The 20,018-nt window shown below is 36.9% G+C and overlaps 1 protein-coding gene across 1 annotated transcript in view; it reads right to left on the reverse strand.

The window, feature by feature from the left end:
• Positions 1–20,018, reverse strand: part of SEM1 (SEM1 26S proteasome subunit) — a 353,898-nt gene that overhangs the window by 266,311 nt on the left and 67,569 nt on the right. The window contains exons 5-6 of the transcript XR_014066093.1: positions 18,527–18,606; positions 6,171–6,231 (exon numbers count right to left, since the gene is read on the reverse strand). The gene's annotated coding sequence lies outside the window, so the exon portion shown is untranslated. The remainder of the gene's footprint in view (positions 1–6,170; positions 6,232–18,526; positions 18,607–20,018) is intronic.

A 20,018-nucleotide genomic window follows, 5' to 3' on the forward strand; every position in this document is an offset into this window, starting at 1 on the left:
GTTTTATTGAAATAATTTTCATATCGTTGGCCACTCCATTTTAAATGTGCAATGCAATGGTATTTACACTATTTACACAATTAATGCAACCATTACCATGATTTAATTTTAGAACATCTTCATCATTCCAAAAAGAAGCCTCATACCCACCAAGAGTTACTCCCCATCTCCATCCCACATACACAGTCCTAGACAACCACTAATCTACTTTCTGTCTTTAAAGATTTGGACCTTTTATATAAAGGGAACCATATCATATGTAGACTGTTTTTTTTTTCACTTAGTATAATGTTTTCAAAGTTTGTCTGTGTTGTAGCATGTATCAATCCCTCATTCCTTTTTACTGCAGAATAATATTCCATTGTATGAATATAACACTTTTGTTCATCCATTCATCAGTTTCTATTGATGGGTTGCTTCTACTTTTCACCTATTGTGACTAACGCTATATGAACATTGGTGTACAAGTTTTTGTGCATTTTCATTTCCCTTGGGTACACACATAGGCGTAGAACTGCTGGTTCATATGGCAGCTCTGTTTAACTTTTTCGGATAACTGCCAAAGTATCTGTGAAAGTGACCACACCATTTTACATTTCCATTAGCAATATATAAAGGTTCCTTTTCTCTACATCCTTGTTGGCACCTGTTGTTGTTTTAATTATAGTCATCCTAGTGAATGTACAATGGCATACCATTGTCATTTCTCTCTACGTTTCCTTAATGGCTGATGAATTATGAAAGTACAGTACCATGGCATTATGATATAGCATTTAACTCAAATTTTTGTACAAATATAACTGATAGCATAGGATGGAGGCAGGGGGGATCTTCTCGGAAGAGGTGACTCAAAACAGGAGGGTAGAGTTGGAAGAAAGGATAGAGGCAGAAAGCAGTAAGGATATGTGAAGAAATGATAAGGGGGCTTTAACAGTGAGAAATGAGATGGGAAAGTATGTTTGAAACCTGTTGTTTTGTCTTTTGAAAAACAATATCCCTCACCCTTCCGTTGGAAATTTTTCCTCCTTACCACCATTCCAATGCTTTCCACAGTTCAGATGGAAAAATCCATGTTTTAATGTGACTTCACCCTCACTCCTGACTAAAGGAGATTGGTCTAGGCATGATCACCTGTCCCAAGCTGGACCAACTAAACACTTTTCCCCAGTAGTTGTGAACTTGAGAAAGAAAAAAAAACATGTCAGTCCTTTCTCATTGTGGTAACCTTAAGTTAAAAATTCCAGCAGCATTTGGTAATCAGTTATTTCACAATGTGAGAGTTGGACTATAAAGAAAGCTGAGCACTGAAGAATTGATGCTTTTGAACTGTGGTGTTGGAGAAGACTCTTGAGAGTCCCTTGGACTGCAAGGAGATCCAACCAGTCCATCCTAAAGGAGATCAGTCCTGAATATTCATTGGAAGGACTGATGTTGAAGCTGAAACTCCAATACTTTGGCCACCTGATGTGAAGAGCTGACTCATTTGAAAAGACCCTGATGGTGGGAAAGATTGAGGGCGGGAGGAGAAAGGGACTACAGAGGATGAGATGGTTGGATGGCATCACTGACTCAATGGACATGAGTTTGGGTAGGCTCTGGGAGTTGATGATGGATAGGGAGGTCTGACGTGCTGCAGTTCATGGGGTTGCAAAAAGTCGGACACGACTGAGCGACTGAGCTGAACTGAACTGATTTCACAACATGGAGAATTGTCTGTCATGAAGGTGAATAATATGGATACAAAAGACAAGCTAGATAAGAGAGTACTGGTTGTGTTCAAATCTCTGGCTTAAACTGTTTTCAAGATTCAGCAACTTTTAGTGACAAGATTTTTTTGATATAAAAGATTATGTGAATTCCTAAAATTAATCTATGCCATAAATCTTGCAAAAATCATGTGTCTCATTGTCTTCCAATGCAGTATTGGACTTTTTGAGTCTTGGTCAATGGTTCACATAATTTAGAGAGGTTGCCAGAATCTATAATCCTTTGTGTAAAATACTAGGCTAGGAAACCCTAAGATGTATACAGCACTGGTGTTGCCTTAGGTTGCTTATCAACTGAGAAGGAAGAGACAAAATGGGTAAAAAGGACTGGCAAGTCATCTACAACAATCATGCTATGGAATATGACCCAAAAACCATTTAAGTGATGGAAACCAGGAGTGCTGCTTGGAGTTCAGAAGAGGTAGAAAGATTTGGGAGCTATAGCAGGAAGTTAAAGGAAGATTCACAGAGGAATAAAGTGGGTCTGGAAATTGAGTAGGATTCACATAACCACAGAGGAAGAAAATGAGAAGTCATAGAGATGAGTTCAGTGAGTACTGTTTTTTAAGGATTTTACTTGTTTATTCTCATAAGAGCTTTTGGGTCAGCCTAACCTACAAAGCAATCACAGATTCTCCTGTTTAAATAATTTCATCCCATTCTACTCTTGAACAACTTCTATCAAGTGTGGAGCTTTTCCATCCAATGCCAGCTGACCCCAATTCTATTTCTACAGAAATTACTACCTTGTTTACATTATTGGTTTCCTAAGTTGATCAGACATACTCCCTAAAGGTCAATTTATGACTCAGAGATTTCATTAGATTTTTTTTCAAATACAACAGTCCCTCCCTATCTGTATCGTGTAAATTCTAAGACCCTTAGGTAATGCCTAAAACCATATATACTACCAAACTCTATACATACTATGTTTTTTTTCCTACATATACATAATTTGATAAAGTTTAATTTATTAATTTCGCAGAGTAATACATTGACAACACCTAAAAATTAAATAGAACAATTATAGCAATATAATGTAATAAAAGTTATGTGAATGTCTCTCACTCTAAAAATGTCTCCTTGTACAAATTTAATGCCTTTTCCATCTTAATTAAGCATTTATCATGACCAATGGTCATAATTTTTGCAGTCCGAGGTAAGAAAATAAAATAAGCACAAATTTATTTTTCCTTCCCCACAATTTAAAGGACAGAAGATTCTTATTGTAGATCTTAGCAACCTCAGCATACAATTTTTTTCTTTCTTTATTAAGTCAAGAACGTTTCTCTTTTCATTTATAGGAAGCAGTATATGGCTTCTCTATGTCACATCTGAGTTGCCAGCATCACTACCCTTGTGTTTTGTGTCCATTATAAAGAAAAACAGAGGTTACCTGAACACAGGCACTGCAATACGGCAACAGTCGATCTGATAACCAAGGTAGCTACTAAGTGACTAAATGAATGGATGCAAGGGACAAAGGGATGATTCACATCCCGGATGGGACAGAGCAGGACAGTGCAAAGATTTTATCATGCCACTCAGAACAGCACATGATTTAAAACTTATGAATTGCCCCCAAACCAAAGAACAAGGGCACAAGTTATAAATCTCAGAGTTGGAAGGAACGTTAGTTACCATCAAGTGAGAGGTGCCCAAACCTGGCTGCACATCACAGTAACTTGGGTTAGTTTAAAAAAGTTTACAAAACCCCAGATCCATCTCCAGACCTATAGACTCAAAATCTTTTGAATTTGGGGCTGTGAACTAGGGAGTTGTAGGGAACAGTGGAGAGGATATGGTCTTTTAACTTAAAAAAATTGAATTGCTTTTAAATAAAGAAGAGTACAGAAAATATTATGAAAACTAAAATGAGACGATGTTAACACTTAATTATGGCTGTGTAGAGAAAAAGTTATAATTTGATAGGAAACTTTGCATTGGCTAGACTCTACAGAAGAGACCTCTCAGGGTTATCACATGCCGATTCTATGGAAGCTACTGTACAACTCTGTATGTTGTAGATAACTTATAGCAATGCAAAATAGTTCTTGTCTATAGACATACAAATTTTGTATCTTCTTTTACCTTGGATAAACAATTTTAATACATACTTCAATTTTCCTGATGTATAGATGTGTCTGTTCACTGAGTGTCTTTTGAATGCATTATAACATTTGCCTAGTACACTTATTAAGTTAAAGAAAATCTCTGATGTATTCATTTTATATCAATAGGAGAGTCAGGATTTTATAGTTTTTGAAAATTATCTTTTAATAGTTTCTTCAAAAAATTTTTAAAAGATTTATTAATCCTTACAGAAAATGTTAATATACACTAAATTTTCCCTTTTGGTCTCATTTCATTTCCCTTCTCCTTCTCTCCTCAGAGGAAGCCTCCTTTCATAAATTTAGTGTAAATACAAGTCATGCCTTTATAATTTTCTTAAATATATAATATTCAAAAATAATGTATGGTATTAATTAATTTTAAAAACATACTCTATATGGCATTCTGCAAACTTTGTAACTTAGCAGTAAATATCTGAGATATCTTCATGCCAATATATATAATCATGTCTTTAATGGCTAGTAGTGTACTTGGTTTTTTGACCACTTTTTGAGACTAATTTGATAGTTTGTCTTTGTAGAAAAGTATCTATTCATTTGCTTCCCAATTTTCTAGCCTCAGGTTTTTCAGTTTTCTATACTCATTTTTCTTTACTATATATTATGGCCACATTTTTTATTCCTTAAAGTGTTTACTTTTGTCTTTTCTGTTTTTACTTGCTTATTCCTTTGTTTGCCTAGAAATAAATAATTGATTATACTAATTGTTTCTATTATTTCTGTTTTTGTTGACTTTCTTTTTAAAGTTATTAACTTCTGTTATTATCATGATTCTTTTATTCCTTCTACTCTTTCCTTGTTTACAAACAACATATTAATTATGCCTTCACATTCCAAAATGTATTGCTTCATTGTTGTTCAATTGTAATATTTTGCAATTGTTTTCTTTTAATTTCTTACTTAACCCCTTGCATTCTTTAAGAGTTTATTTTTTAGTTTTCAGATATGTCAGTTGGGTTTGTACTATTCTGTATTAGAGTTCTAGTTTAATTGCATTGTTGTTAGGAAATGTAATCCACATAAGATACTGATCTTTGGAATGTTTAAGACATGAGTTTTAAGGATTTTTAATAAGTGTTTCATTCGGTAAAAAGAATATATATTCTCTATGGACAAAATGTAGGCAGAAATATTTTTGTTTGCTTCATACATTTGAGACAGAAGTAGTAAAATCTCTCACTATGGTTATATGTTTCTTTGTATAATTTTGTCAGTTTTTCTGAGCTATGTTGTTAAATGTATACGCTTTCATGATTATTTTTTCTATTGGTGTACTATTGTTTTTTCTTGTTATATAATGTTTCTCTTTATTAATACTATTATATGGATTAGTGCTTTTTCCTTAAATTCCATTGTGCCTAATATCATCATGTCTCTACTAGCTAGCTTTCTTTTGTTTAGTGTTTGAATACTTCTTTCTATGGTTTTATTGTCAATCTATGTCACTTGAAGTGTAACTTTTGCAAATAGAACATAAATGGCTTTTTGAAAAATCCAATCATATAGTCCTTCTTTTTTGATGCATTTAATTCATTTACATTTACTGTAATTCATAATATTTTTACTTACACTAATTCATCTTGTGGTTTCTTCCATTATATTTTATCTTTGTGTCTCATTTCTTATCTTCTGTGGTTATTTGTAAATATTCTTTATTTCACTTTTTCTCGGCTGGTTTTGAAGTTGTCAATTGTATTTCTATTGATTTAGCAATTACTCTTAAATTTTTCTAATGACGACGCTATTCAGCATCTCTATTTTACTCTATAAAACTACCCATTAAATAGTCCCTTTTCTCTACCACCCACACTGTCCCATCTTCCTTGTTACTCTTGTCTAAACCGGGCTTCAGCCAAATCCTGCCTGACCCCTAATTTTGTATAGCTCATGAGTTAAGAATAGTTTTCACATTAAACAATTTTTTTAATCAAAAGAATATAGTTAATCACATCAACATTATATAAAATCCAAAATTCAGTGTCCACAATAAAGTTGTATTGGAACAGAGCCACTCTCGTTTATTTACATATTATCTAGGGCTGCTATCTTGACACAATGGCAAAGTTGAGTAGTTACAACAAAGATCAAATGCCCACAAAGTCTGAAATATTCTTTATATGGCCCTGTATGGAAAGTTTTCTCATTCTTAGTCTAGACATCAGAGTGTCATTTTACTTCGAAACTTTTATGTTAACAAATATAAACCAAAAATTATGGTTATTCCTCTCTTTTATAAAGTTAATAATATATAAAATATATTTTATCAACTTACATGTTTCCCATTGTTTCTTATATCACATTATATCTCATTCTTTCTAAGTTCACTTTTCTTTCTGCCAAAAAAAAAAAAAATGTTCATTCTCTTATCAAGAGTTTCTGGATAGTAAATTCTGTTAGTCTTTGCATTTCTGAAAATGTCTTTAGTTTGTTTTCACTTCTGAAAGCGTTTAGCTGGATATATAACTTCAGGTTAGTATTTTCCCTTAGTACTTTGGAGATATTACTCCATTGTCTTCAAGTATTTGTTATTCTCATGAGAAATCTGCTTGTTGTCCAGTTACCTTTCTTTGAAGTTTTAAACATTGTTTTACATTGTTAGATTTTGAGATTTTTTTTTCCTTAAATATGTGAGATATCAGTACTTCAGTATAATAAATCAAGTTGGGTTTATTTTTGTTTTTTACCTCTGTCAGCATTTGGTGTGTACTTTTAATCTGAAAACTCATCCTTTTTTCACTGTTAGAACCCTTTTACCTGTGATATTTCAAATATTCTTTCTCAACCATTCTCTCTTTTCTCTGTTCCTGAGATACTCACTATATATACATAGTATATATATATATATATATATATATATATATATATATATATATATATGTTGAAATCTTTCAGTGATTGTCTTTTAATGTCTTTTTCATGTTTTTCATATTCTTATTTCTCCATGTTTAACTTTAGGTGATTTTCTCTATACTATTTTTCAATTCTCTAATTCATTCTTTAACTAAGTCCAGTCTGGAAATCACTCTGCTTAGTGAGATTTTTGTGGGCTTCCCTGGTAGCTCAGTTGGTAAAGAATTCACCTGCAATGCAGGAGACACCAGTTCGATTCCTAGGTTAGGAAGATCCCCTGGAGAAGGAAATGGCTACTCATTCCAGTATTCTGGACTGGAGAATTCCATGGACAGAGGAGCCTGGTAGGCTACAGTCCATGGGGTTACATTTATTCCAATAACTATATTCTGCATTTTGAGAATTTCTAATTGGTTTTTTGGCTCATATCAATTTATTTTACTGCCATAATCTTCTTCCTGGATAAAATTCTTGTCTATATCTATTTGAGAATCTTAAACATATTTAAAGTTAAATTGAGTATCCTATTGTTTATATTTTGTCATGTGTGAATGTATTTAACTCCTCTGTGTTTTGTTTTGATTTCAAACTTGATGTTCAGTTTTCTAACTCTGAAAATTTAATTTGCATGTTCACTTTGAATGGAAAATGTTTTCATTGTTTTATGTTCCTGGTCTGTGGTCTGACACTGTAACATGTAGTTTTCCTACTAAAGTTCTCTAGTCCAGTACCAGAACCAGGTCTTAAATAAATAGCTTGAAGCTCCAGTTTCAAGATGCACTATGAATATCAAGATCCATTCACTCAGATAGCAGGGAGTTCTGTCCAGACCCTAAATTTTCTGAATGACATTTTCTCTTTTTTCTTGACATAGCTCATATTTTATGCAACCAGTAGCCAAAGACAGCAGTATTGGTTTTCTCACCCTTTCTTTCTTTCCACCTTCTCTGCCCAGCTCCTGGTTTCAGGCAATGAAACCCAGCTCAGGTCTCTCACAATGCATGGGGAGCTTTGGGCTCTCTACAATCTCATGACTACAGAACTTTGTCTCTCTATTTCTGTACATAGGACCTAGTATATGGGCCTCAGCTCAACTTATAGCTCTAGGCTTCTGTTCCATTTCTGGTCCACAGAGATATTCAACTTGTCTTTTACACAAATATATGGTATACAAATACACAACACAGACACAATTGTTTTGTTTAGAAAGGAAGAGAATTTAAGGTATAAGCTCAAAATTTACTTGTTCCTTCTTATAAGCCTGTATGATTCTGACCTCTAACACCAGGGTGAGCAAACTACAGCTCATGGACCAAATTTGGCCTGTTCATGTTTCCATATATAAAGTTTTATTGGAATATAGCCAGATCCATTTCTTTTCATATTGGATATTGCTGTTTTCACTATAAATACAGAGTTGGCTAATTATGACAAAGACCATACACCCTGCAAAGCCTAAAATTTTTACAGAAAATGATTGCTGTTCCTGCTGTAACAACAGAGAGCCTCTTCCTTTCTTTGTCTACTCTTCCACACATGGCTTTAAATATCAAGTATATGATGACAATTCCCTGAACTTCCTCATTTACTTAGCTGAATATCTCAGTTTGGAGATATACAATAGGCTTCTTAAACTTAACATGTTCAAAACCAAATCCCTGACATTTCCTCTGTACCCTCCCTCCTCTGCATGAAAGACTTTCTTCAAATAGTCTACTCCATGCAGCAAAGGAAAATTTAATCCTTCCCTTTGCTCAAGTCAAAAATTTTAGAAACATCCTTGACTTCTCTCCTTCTCTCACACTCCATATCTTTTCTACCAAAAACCTAAAAAAAAAAAAAATCCACTGAAAATCCATGAGTAAGTCATGGAATATGACCAGTTCCCTCCTCAGGGAATTACTTGTCTCACTTGTGAACCAGGTACCAGGAGAAGTAAGCCAGCAAATGTTGAAGTCAGTCTCACTGGGAAGTTTGATATGGAATCTGTTCCATAACTCAGGCTCAGACAGTCTGCCTGTTGAAGTTTTCTTATCTTTATGAGAAAAGGAAATATGCTAGCCTTCTAGTAAAGGCCTTTGGATTAAACTCTCAGAAGGAAACTGGCCTCACCTAATAAACTCACCAGAACATAAAAGGACATGGAAGAGAATAATAAAACTAATGTGCTAATCAGTTCAATAAATGCCTAAAGCAGACCTTAAATCAAATAATAGACAGGAAAGCATGCCTTATTGTAGTGCCTTGAGACACACAGTGAAGAGAAAACATTTCCTCAGCTTTGAATTTCTGCAGGGAAAATAGTCATCGATTCAGGAGAAGTAGCCTGATTATCCTGAGACACCAGTGGCAGTTTCTAAACAGAAAGAATCATTTTCCTTTCTGTCTTCTTCCAGAAATGATGGAAGATCTCATATACCAAGAGGGTACCTTAGGCTTCCATCCCACTAGCTGCATGAGCAATGTGAAACCTGTGTCCTTGGAATGAGCAATTCTCTCCAGTCCTCTAGTTCTAGATATCTAGCCATAGGCAAAACTAGAACATAGGTGAAGATTTTCTCTGTCAAACATCCATCAGCCTCAAATACCCCTTGACCACCTGATCAGTAGGAAAGCCATGTGTATAAAACCAATTCATACCACTGTGTTAGCAACATAATTCATTTTCCTGACTAGGAATGTGGTCTTTTCAAAGGGAATAGGCAACATTCACATAACTGTAAGCATTTCAGAAGGTGGAATTCTAGCCTCAGTGTGCCCTATGTGGAATACAAGTACTTTGGGGTCAGTTCCAGTCTTGAAATTCTGAAAATGAAACTTCCTACTTCTCCTACGTCTTCTAGGCTGCCACAAATCAATTCCAGTTTAGTGGGAAACTGCTCACCTTTCTCCAGGGGGAGCATCAACTTAGTATCTACTACAGAAAGGTTCTTAGCAGGTTAGAAGGGTCGCTGTTAGCTAAGAGAAACACTGTGAGGAAGGAGATGCAGAGGGCCCATAGTGTGTGTGTGTGTGTGTGTGTGTGTGTGTTTGGGAGTGGAGCAGGAAGGGATACAGGGAGTAAGGCTCTTGCACAGGGCAGATGGACAGGCCTGGGAGAAAAGTGAGGCATTGACTAGGGAAGCAGGGAAATTCTGAAAACAAGGACAACTCTTGGACACTCGTGGGAAATTCCCTAATAGCCATTGCTCAGGGCCTGATTTCTTAGCCTTGACGCTGAAGGAGCTAATGCAAGTTCTCAAAATACTAAGTGTATATAGGAAGCTGCTTCATGCTAAGTGACTATGACTCAACCTAAGTGGAAATGTTATTTCTCAATCCACACTAAAACATTTATTTAAGACCAACTCCTTCTGTCTCACGAGGAGGTTGCTACTTGTGGAGTTTGGAGGAGGCTCAGGTGTGGTCATGCAATTAGGAAACCCCATTGTTCCAAGTGGAGCTCGCCCCACTCGAGTGGAGTGCTGAGGCTGCCACCCTCTCCTCCCACATCTCAGGGTGTCTGTGCATCTCCAGGCAATTCACACTTCACATTCAGGGTGTCATTTCATTTTTAGATCAAGAGCATGAAGATTTTTGCCTCTGTTACTTCTCACTTAGCATCACGCTTTCCCTCAACCTCTTGCAATCATCAAATACATGCAAGATCATATACTAGGAACAACAGAAATAAAGGAATTATACCAAAAACTTTAAGATAAAACCAGCAAGAGCAACAGAGATTAAATGCCAAGGAGACAGGAAGCTCCCTAAAAACGTCCAGGTGCTTTTTTGAAACAATTCTTTGGAACCACTCCACTGTGTTGTCACTTTCTACTCCCCACTAGATAAGTCAAAATGATGAACAAACTCACAAGTCTCAAAGTTTAGGTTCTAAGATGCAAGGCTGAAACCCTCGTGTACAGAGTGCCACTAAAACTCTCATGTGACAAAAATCATCTACAGATACGGTAGACCTGAGACCCAACATTACTGACAAGCTCCCAGGTGATGCCAAAGTTTTTGGACCACGAGCCACACTTTGAGTTGCAACCGTATAGAGCACGTTGGTTCTCAAATTTGGCTATACTTTGGACTTAACCTGGGGAGTATAAAATAAGACTAACGCCCCACAAATTCTTTTTTGTTCTTGAGTGTGACCTGGAAATTTGAACTTCTAAAAGCTTCCCAGTGTTTCTAGCCTTCAGCAAAGTGTGAGAACCAGTGGAATGGAGGTTGTTGATTTTCTTGAGGTCACGGAAGGCAAGACTCAAAGTGCTTTGCTCAATACCAAGTGACTCTACTGGTTCAACATTAGCATTTTCTGGAGAGCTTTTAAATAATACTGTTTGAGACTCATGCCTGGAAGTCCATATTTAATTGGTTTAAGGAAGGGCCCAGACAGCAGAATATTTCAAGTCTCAGCTACATGCACCCAGGTTAAGGATCTGTATCATAGATGTTAGAAGAATGAAAGATGTTAGAAAACATCTTTAATTGTCATAGAATGAGCAGACATAGTTTAGAGGGAGAATGTATGTCAGCTGTGAGTACACTTATACGTATATTACAGAAACTACTTGCTTTGTTATTTTGTAATAATAAATCTAACCTTTTAGTAGATAATAATGAGGTTAGAGAAGCATTAAGCATGGGTTTAGATTCGTACATCAATATTGAAACCCTCATTTAATCTGCTTATTTGCAGAGTTAAAAACAGCACAATGTTTTACACATAGCAGGTATAAAGTTAATATTTAATGGCCTATTAGAAGATAGGCAATATTATTACATTTTCTTGGGTGAATTCCATACCAAAACAATAAAAGTATACCAGTAATAAGGGTACATTATGCTGCCAAGCTATGAGGGAAAGTCACAAGACATGCTAGGAAATATTAAATGACATTGGGAGGCTGCAAAACTAGGTTTAGGCTGCAAAACTAGGTTTTGATCAGTATCCACATTCAGACTGGCAGAGCTCATCATGGGGATGAGCTGTGGATATGAGGTTTGGATAGGAGACATTACAGCTTCTGGCGTAAGTGCTCTTTGAATACATGTGGAAAAGACACATCCTGGACTTGGCTCTAAAACATGGACAGGAATGAGCGCAGGCAGAATTCCTGTGTAAACCACTTTCTAATCATGATCATTACATAATTAAGACCATAAGCACCAAATTCTAATGAGACGAAAGCTTGAAACTTTCATCATGTAGTTATTCAACTTGGGACAGGCGAACTACAACAGAAGGTAGACATCAGGGGAACTCGTAAGAAATCCTTGAGACTATTCCAAACAATCTTAGTGTATGCCCCTCAAATAAGCATGCCTTAGCTGAAGAAGAGAAACACAGTATAGAAATACTGTTCATTTAACTGAGCGAATGAGGGCAATAGAGAGGACAACATGGAGCTTGACTTCATGAGAAAATAGTGGCTTGATGGAATTACAGATGAACACAAAAAGGTATGAGCAGACATGCTCACTGAAGCATTACGTATAATATCAATAAATTAGAAACAACCTAAGTTTCCAACAATAGGGTATTTAGTTAAGTTGGCTATTGTTTTGTTTTCTTTCCTCCCCCAACTTCATTGAGGTATAACTGACAAATAAAATTATATATACATTTAAAGTGTACTATATGATTTGATATTCATACACATTGAAAAATACTGTCATAATCAAATTAATTAATATATTTATCAGAGATTTGGTTTCTTAAATTAGGGAGTATTGTACTATGTGCAATCGTTAATAACAGTAATGAAGTAGAATACTTATTACTATGAGAAAATATTAATGATGAATGTTAAATGAAAAGGAGATGTAAATATGTACAATATGATCCTAGTTGTCCTAATATATAGAAAAGTAGTTAGGAAGAATAAATTAAACAGTTAATAATAAGTGGGGAGATTGTAGATGATTCTATGTCTCTTCACTGGAGCTTTTTGGTATTTTCTGAGTATATCACATGTGCATTTATTTTGTAATTAGAAAAAATATATTGTGTAAAATGCAAATAGAGGAAAGTAGGATGGTCAGATCTAAAGAATAAGAACATCTAAACAAGAATTCATGGAGCATCTTATATGTTTCTCCAAACAGAAGAGGTTCTTTTTTGCCCTATAAGGGAGAGGTATTTGTGGTACCATCTGAGAATGATGGTGAGCAAGGGGAACACCCAGGGAATAAAAGTTAGGTACAAATTAAGCATGAATTCTTAGCTTTGGCCTTCTCCAAAAGGGGCTAACATAATCTTGACCACAAATCATCTTGCAACAGGTAGATTAGAAAAATGTGGCTGAGCAGGACTCATTCATTGAAAACTGAATGTGGAAACAATGCTATGTGACAATATTTAAAGTTAGCAAATGATGAGGTGGCCAGTCCAGGCACCAAGTGCAGGCAATGTCTGTTATTTACTTTTCATTGGTAGCTGTAAGCTGTGGTCTCTGTGACTGGTTTGCTAGAGAAGAAGTGGCATGTATAGATGTGAGAGTTGGACTATAAAGAAAGCTGAGCACTGAAGAATTGATGCTTTTGACCTGTGGTGTTGGAGAAGACTCTTGAGAGTCCCTTGGACTGCAAGGAGATCCAACCAGTTCATCCTAAAGGAGATCAGTCCTGGGTGTTCATTGGAAGGACTGATATTGAAGCTGAAACTCCAATACTTTGGCCACCTGATGCGAAGAGCTGACTCATTGGAAAAGACCCTGATGCTGGAAAAGATTGAGGGCAGGAGGAGAAGGGGATGACAGAGGATGAGATGGTTGGATGGCATCACCGACTCAATGGACATAGGTTTGGGTAGGCTCCAGGAGTTGGTGATGGACAGGGTGGCCTGGTGTGCTCCGGTTCACGGGGTCACAAAGAGTCAGACACTACTGAGCGACTGAACTGAACTTGGAAGCTCAGGGAGGATGAGCGTAGAGGAAAAGGAAGGCCACTGACTGGAAGACAGTCTGAATTAATCCAGCAGAGACAACCAGAGGTACACATCAAGAGTCAGAGTAAGAATGAGTCAGAATGTTAACAGAGAAGGAGACACTAGCCAGAGAAAGGGAGTGCTCAGTTCAAACAGGAGCTGTGAGCCCATGCCCAGCTGGTTCACAGGCAGAACCAGACTGAAGGCAGTCATAGGAGAGGCTTTCCTTTCATCTTATGCAGAAGTACACTATCCAGCACTTGAACTGAGAGTGAACTGGGCTACTCATGATGCTTCGCTAAGAACCTAACATCCTGAAATTAACCAGAAAATACAATCAAGCATGTAACCCCCTATCATCAAAATAAAGTTAAAGGGAAATATTTAAGTCCCAGACAAATGGGACTTTCCAGCAATTAGAAGAACCTCAAAAGAAAATAATTTATTTAATGAAAGTCCTAAGGACATAAACGTACTAACAGCACCCAGACAACATCTTGCATGTGTTGGCTTCAGGTTGTGAATTGAAGAAGATCAAGAATGCTTGGGACACACAGTTCAATAGTTTGAGAGCTGAAATGAGAATTGCAACCTATTTTTTGATCAGGGACAAGGGAAACATGTGCCAGTCTTTATCTGAGGGTGAAGAACACACTGAGACAACCAGAAAAGACATGTGAGTAATGACACTGACATTTAAAAATCTGCCTTTTCTGAGTATAAGTACACCCTGGAGAGCTCATGGTTTCCTGATAGAAGCAGCACAGTCATACCCTCTCCACATCAGATCGTTTTCTCTGTGGCACTTGCCTAGGGATGGTGGAGAGCCAGAGAAAGTAGCTAACAATAGCCTTAGACTCACTGCATCTGAGTCACAAATGAGTAGCATTTTGAATCATCTCTTGCTTACATATTTTTTTTTCCACTTTACTCCTCCATCCCACCCAGGGAGTACTTATCTCAATTGCAAGGAGGCACCTCCATCCTCTGCTGAGTCAGACACGGAAATCCGGATCCTTCTCATCTTTGTAACAAGCAGTGTGAGGTGGACTTTAAAGTGAATAATGGACTAATCCAGCAGATTGCAACCCACAGCAATCACAGCTACCATGTAAACACAGAAAACTGGTGTTTCCACCCAACTCCATTTCTGAGGTCTCCCTTTTGGGCCTCTTTCACTAACCACATTTCTTTAAACATAATCAGAGCTAACCCTTCTCTAATTAGGCTCGGACAAGCTACTTGAGCCCTGGAAACAAGATCCAGGGGGAAAAAAAATCCAGGGCCTTTTGTGAACAGCTGATTATGATCTCCTGTGGTGACTAGAGACACACGTGTGTGTGTGCACACTTTAGAGATCCTGGGTTATACATGCTACTTGCTTTTTCTCATTGAATTGGTGAACAAATATTCCTGAAGGAGGGGAACGAAAAGGAGACTTTTGGGTTTCTCATCTGTCACTTAAACTGCCTTAACAAGTTCAGGGGGTAACCACTGGTTGGTGACCAAGTTCTGTGAATTACTCCCACAGAGGTACTGAGGTAAAAATTCTGCCTTCCCACCCCAGTGATGTTGCTCATAACGATCAAGTCACCATGATCTTCCCTTCATCAAGCCCTTCCATTTTCAGAGTTTTACTGGATGATCAGTAACCAGGAGTTTCAAGCCCTTGTTTTGACTTCTCTTAGGTGATTGTGTTCCATTTAGGACACTCACCTCACTTCACTTTTGTGTCATAAATCTTAACATTCTTAAAATTCACATCTTTTTAGATAGTAGGCTCATGATGCAATGCTAATAGTCTACTGAACTGAGTGGATTTAATTTGCTTTGGAACCTAGGAGCCTGCTAGAAGGGGCTTCTCTGCTGGCTCAAAGTAAAGAATTTGCCTGCAATGCAGGAGACGATCCCTGGATCATGAAGATCTGGAGAAGGAAATGGCAACCCACTCCAGTATTCTTCCTGGGAAATCTCACAGACAGAGGGGCCTGGTAAGCTACAGTACATGCACAAAAGAATCAGACACGACGTAGCAACTAAAACCAAAAGCCTGCTAGAAATGGTTGGTTTTCAGGAAAAGACATTAATTCTTTGACTAAAAAGGAATATATACTATGGAAAAATTAAAATTAAAAATATAAGTACAAAAGGAAAACACCCATTATATTACCACTTAGAGATAAGGTATTATCCTTTTGAAGTTTACTTTGTAAAACACTGAAATTAAACTATTTAGTTTTTTTCCCAAATAAGTAAGAAGCAATATCAAGATCATTTATAAAATAAGCCTTGTTCTTCCAAGTGATTCAAACTGTCATCATATTGAAATGGTTGAAATGCTACTTTACTTATATTTAAAAAGTTGTCAGAAGTAGCAGTCTCCACTTAATCTTCCTATACTTTAATTTCTTCATCTGTAAAGGGGATACAGTAATGGAACACACCTCATTTACTCTTGTGAGAGCTGAGTTGATACATGAGCAGATCTTAGAATATAACCAGTTCTATGGAAGTTTTTACAGTTGCTATTCAGTCCTAAAAGTAACCCTACTTTGTCATGTCCTCTTCATATACAGCTGGGTTTTCTCATCTGTATTTAGAAGTGGAAATGATGTCCAGGTTTTTTCCCATTATTCAATTTTTGTCAGGTTTAGTACCAAAATTATATAATCTTTATAAAATGAATTTTGAGTTTCCCATCTTTCCCCTATGCTCTGGAACAACTTAAAAGAACCAGGAGTAATATCTTCCTTAAAATTTTGAAAGCGCTCACTCAAAATTTCCAAGATCAGCTTTTCCAAAGTAACATTGTAAAAGCTTCAAATTTGTTTCTTCAGCTATCAAATTTTCTACTTCTTAATTTTGATAACACACTTTCCTGAAAAAAATTTCAAGGTTTTATTTACTAGGCTTCCCTGGTGGCTCAGACAGTAAAGAATCTGCCTACAATGCAGGAGACCTGGGTTCGATCCCTGAGTCCAGAAGATCCCCTGGAGAAGGGAATGGCTACCCACTCCAGTATTCTCGCCTACAGAATCCCGTGGACAAAGGAGCCTATTGGGCTACCATTCATGGAGTCACAAAGGGTCAGACATGACTGAGTGACTAACACTTTATATCCACCACCATATTTCTTTTCTTATTCATAACTTTGGCTATTTCATTCAATTTTTCTTCGATTAAGCTAGCTAGAGATTTATTAGTTTTTCCCTTCAAACAACCAATTCTCTACCATCTTTCTATTTAAGAATAATGGGAAAAGACCTGGACATCATTCCCACTTCTAAATACAGATGAGAAAACTCAGCAGTATATGAAGATGGCATGACAGAGTAGGGTTTTTTTTTTTTCCCCAGGTAGGAATGAGAGGCTAATAGGAGAACTAGGGAGCTGCTTCAGGAGTTCCAGTGTAAGGTGATAAAGGTCTGGACTCAGGAAGTAGAGGTAGCATCTTTTCAGTCTAGTAGAATGCCATCTTTCATGGGTAGAGATGATGATACATCTATCTTTCACAAAAAAAATATATATATTCTGAGAATATTTAATCATGATAAGGTTTCTTTCACATGTTAAAATATTTTACTGATTCATTATCTTTCGTCCATATTTCACTGTCCCAGGAATACATCCCTCCCTATACATTTGATCACGCCTCTTTCTTACAATGTCCTTCTCCATGATCTAGACCAGGGGACAGTAAACTACAGGCTGCATTCAAAACCTGGCCTGCTGTCTCTTTTTGTAAAGTTTTGATAGAACACAACTCAGTCCATTCATTTGCCTATTTCTCTCTGGTTGCTTTTGTACTAAAATGGAAGAGTTGAAGAGCTACAACAGAGACCACAAGTGGCCCACAAAGCACAAAATATTTACTCTCTGGCCCTTTACCAAAAAAAAGAAAAAAAAGTGGTGATCTTTTATCTACTCTAGACTTATCCAAATCCTGCTCATCCCTAAAAGCTCAGTTCAAAGTTCTCTTGAGTCCTCAGACCATAATGATCTTTCTCTTTCCTCTGAATTAGTAGTTACTACTGTCTGGGGCACATGTTATTTTAGTTCTCTTACAATGTATTGTCTTGAGTTTCTTCTCTTCTAAAAAAATTATAAGCATAGATTTTTTTTACACCAATTACAAATATAAAAATTTTTAAAGATTTTTAATGTGGACCATTTTAAAAGCTTTTATTGAATTTTATTACAATATTGCTTCTGTTTTATGTTTTTTTAATTTTAAATTTAATTTTTAATTCAAGGATAATTGCTTTACAGAATTTTGTTGGTTTCTGCCAAACATCAACATGAATCAGCCATAGGTAAACATATATCCTCCCCCTCTTGAACCTCCCTCCCATCTCCTTCCCCACTCCACTCCTCTAGGTTGTTACAGAGCCCAGATTTGAGTTCCCTGTTTTGGTTTCTTGGCTACAAGGCATGTGGAATCTTAGCTCCCTGACCAGGGATTGAACATACACTCCCTGAACTAGAAGGTGAAGACCTAACAAACAGAGCACCAGGGAAGTCGTATAAATGTGAACTTTTTTGAAAACAAGGACCATACATAAAAGATACTTGCTGGTTGTTTACACACCTTCACCACCATCCTTGACCCGGATGACATGGGCAATATGACTTTAGGATACTTCCACACAAAGGCAGATATACTTGGAAGACGGCTCTATGGATTAGTGATGCAATTAGAGCCCCATCTAAGAACCTCGCAATTTATCTCTTTTAACTGTTAACTTTTACTTATCTATTTTTTTTACTGCTTCTGAAAGGTGAATTAGTAGATATCTAAAGAGGCTAATGTTCACTAGCATCATTACTCTCCAAAAATTAACTGCCTAGGTCAATTCTCTTACCTTCATTGACATTCAAGGGAACTTCCTTTCAAGTAACAGCTGGGTGTTGACAAAAGCCACACATTAAGCACTGGGAGAAGCTGGAAAAGTATACAGATACTCTTAACAAATGTGTTTTAGGCTGTCATATGGAAACATTTACAAAGAAGTCACATATTTCAACCTCTTGTGTGGTGTTCTGCTTCCTCCCCTAATTCTTTGTTTTCATGCTCTCTCAGCCAAGTTTCCTCATGGACTAAATGGTAAACCCCACTAGGCATGTAAGGTACTCTCACTCTACACTCGCCTTATTTGTGAGGCAGTTTTGCCTACTAATAAAGAATGCAGGGTCTGGATCCAAACCAAGTTCTAAATCACAGCTCATATGCTCACTAACTTGCCCAGGTTCCTTAACTTCCTTTAATTCCTCACCTGAAAAATGGGGATAATAAAAAATGGGAGAAGACTCATGAGAGTCCCTTGGACTGCAAGGAGACCAAACCAGTCAACCCTAAAGGAAATCAACCCTGACTATTCATTGGAAGGACTGGTGCTAAAGCTGTAGCTCAAATACTTTGGCCACCTGATGTGAAAATCCAGCTCACTGGAAAAGACCCTGATGCTAGGAAAGACTGAAGGCAAAAAGGAGAAGGAGGGGCAGAGGATGAGATGGTTGGATAGCATCACTGACTCAATGGACATGAATTTGAGCAAACTCTGGGAGACAGTAAAGGACAGGAAAATCTGGCATCCTGCAGTCCATGGGGTCGCGAATAGTCAGACATGACTTAGTGACTAAATAACAACAAATCTCAGAAGGTGGATGTGAACTTCCATGAGATAATACAGGTCATGTTCTTAGAATAATGCTTGAAACATTCTATGTGTGCGTGCTCAGTCACTCAGTCATGTCTGACTCTTTGCAACCCCATGGACTGTAGCCTGCTAGGCTCCTCTGTCCATGGAATTTTCCAGAAAGGAATACTGAAGTGGGTTGCCATTTCCTTCTCCAGGGGATCTTCTCAACCCAGGGATCGAACCCACAACACTTGCATCTCCTGCATTGGCAGGTGGATTCTTTACCACTAGTGCCACCTGGGAAGCCCTAAACACTCTGAAACACTTCAAACAATCCATAAATATCAGCTATTATTATTTTTGTTTTTATTATGAGACAAGTACTTTGTTTCTAGAAAATATATTCTGTGACTATTTAGTCATGTATGGTTTCTGCCAGATACAGATTTAATGGACTACTTGAAATAAAGCTGGGGGATCCAGGATCCTAAATTTCTCAGCAGTGAGACCATGACACATTTTTTTTCTTTTGGAGGATGCACTAGAAAATAGGAAATAAGAGCTCTAATTTTGAAATCACTTGAATTCAGTTGAAATTCGTTGAAAAGCCTCTTGTAGGGACTGTAACCACTATTTTATTTTAAATAATGGGGAAAAAAATTAACAGCAAGGAAAAATAACTTTCCAGTACTGACATCACGTCCCTTGAACATAT

The sequence above is a fragment of the Giraffa tippelskirchi genome, chromosome 10 (genome assembly GCF_054371585.1).
Source record: "Giraffa tippelskirchi isolate mGirTip1 chromosome 10, T2T-mGirTip1v1.2.pri, whole genome shotgun sequence".
Lineage (NCBI taxonomy): Eukaryota > Metazoa > Chordata > Mammalia > Artiodactyla > Giraffidae > Giraffa > Giraffa tippelskirchi.